The sequence below is a fragment of the Colobus angolensis genome, unplaced genomic scaffold (genome assembly GCF_000951035.1).
Source record: "Colobus angolensis palliatus isolate OR3802 unplaced genomic scaffold, Cang.pa_1.0 Scaffold39, whole genome shotgun sequence".
Taxonomy (NCBI): domain Eukaryota; kingdom Metazoa; phylum Chordata; class Mammalia; order Primates; family Cercopithecidae; genus Colobus; species Colobus angolensis.
In genome coordinates this window covers 4,200,506-4,202,254 of record NW_012117265.1, presented here as the reverse complement: position 1 = coordinate 4,202,254, position 1,749 = coordinate 4,200,506, and the positions used below count along the sequence as shown (strand labels likewise).

Below are 1,749 nucleotides of genomic sequence, written 5' to 3'. Positions count from 1 at the left end.
CGTCTGGCCCCACTCTACTTTTTTTCTAAAAAAGTAAGCTGTATTTTACTGTGATAATATATTTGTTATCTCTAATGTTCTTGCTCTCCTCACATTTTTTAGTCAAGTGTCTCTAAGGTAGATGTGCAGAGAAACAGGTGACTAACACGAAAATCAATCATGAAAGAATTCTTAGAGTATTGAGTTTGTCACAACTGAGAAATACTGCTGAGTGGGTATGGTCCTCAGATATGAAAACTTTACTTGTGAATTGCTTCTATTCAAAGTATAGACACAGTGCTGGGTGCTGATTTACTTGTTTCATATTTTCTAATCCTCTTTTCTTTTTAAAAGGTGTCCTTGCTACACAGTATCACAAAATCTAACAGGTATCTCAGAATTCCTCCTTATGGGACTCTCAGAGGATCCAGAACTGCAGCCAGTCCTGTATGGGCTGTTCCCGTCCATGTACCTGGTCACGGTGCTGGGGAACCTGCTCATCATCCTGGCCGTCAGCTCTGACTCCCACCTCCACACCCCCATGTACTTCTTCCTCTCCAACCTGTCCTTGGCTGACATCGGTTTCATCTCCACCACAGTCCCCAAGATGACTGTGGACATCCAAACTTACAGCAGAGTCATCTCCTATGTGGGCTGCCTGACTCAGATGTCTTTTTCAATCCTTTTTGCATGTATGGATGACATGCTCCTGACTGTGAAGGCCTATGACCGGTTTGTAGCCATCTGTCACCCCCTGCACTACCCAGTCATCATGAACCCATGACTCTGTGGCTTCTTAGTTTTGGTATCTGTTTTTCTTAGCTTTTTAGTATCTGAGGTGCACAATTTGATTGCCTTACAATTTACTTGCTTCAAAGATATAAAGATTTCTCATTTCTTCTGTGACCCTTCTGAAATCCTCACCCTCGCCTGTTCTGACACCTTCATCAATAACATAGTCGTGTATTTCTTTGCTGCCGTATTTGGTTTTCTTCCCATCTCAGTGATCTTTTTCTCTTACTCTAAAATTGTTTCCTCCATTCTGAGGATTCCATCATCAGGTGGAAGTATAAAGCCTTCTCCACCTGTAGCTCTCACCTGGCAGTTGTTTGCTTATTTTATGGAACTATCTTTGGAGTGTACCTCAGTTCAGCTGTGTCCTCTTCCCCCAGAAAGCGTGTGGTGGCCTCAGTGATGTACACGGTGGTCACCCCCATGCTGAACCCCTTCATCTACAGCCTGAGAAACAGGGACATTCAAAGTGCCCTGTGGAGGCTGCACAGCAGAACAGTCGAATACCTTTGTCAGATTCATCCTTTCTGTTATGTGGGCTAGAAAAGGCAGCAAAATCAAATATCACGGACTGCAAATCCTGCTTCCTTGGTCACATTATTTTTGCTGCTTTAAGGTTTTCATTCTTGTTTATGTTTCCTATGTGAATATCGCTTCCTTTGTTATGTCTTGAATAGAGCAATGTCTATTCAAGTCCTCTGCCCAATTTCAATGGGCCTTCAGGCCTGGATGACTGCAGCCCTAGCCAGCATGTTGACTGCGACCTTTGCAGAATTTAATGAAGTATCAGTTATCAAATAACTATGCAATATTAAATAGTTAAATATTCAAATTAGTAGAAAAATTAATTAGAATGTGTAGGTATTCTGGTATCCTCTGTTCATCATAAATATCATGACTGAATCCAGTATACCTAGACAGCCTCTTTAACTTCTGAGCTATGACTAGATTCAGGTGACTCTCAACTCTTTTTTTTTT

General features: G+C 41.7%; 1 pseudogene; it reads left to right on the top strand.

The window, feature by feature from the left end:
* Window positions 1-1,314, top strand: part of LOC105520952 — a 17,917-nt pseudogene extending 16,603 nt beyond the window's left edge.
* The last annotated feature ends 435 nt before the right edge of the window (window positions 1,315-1,749 follow it).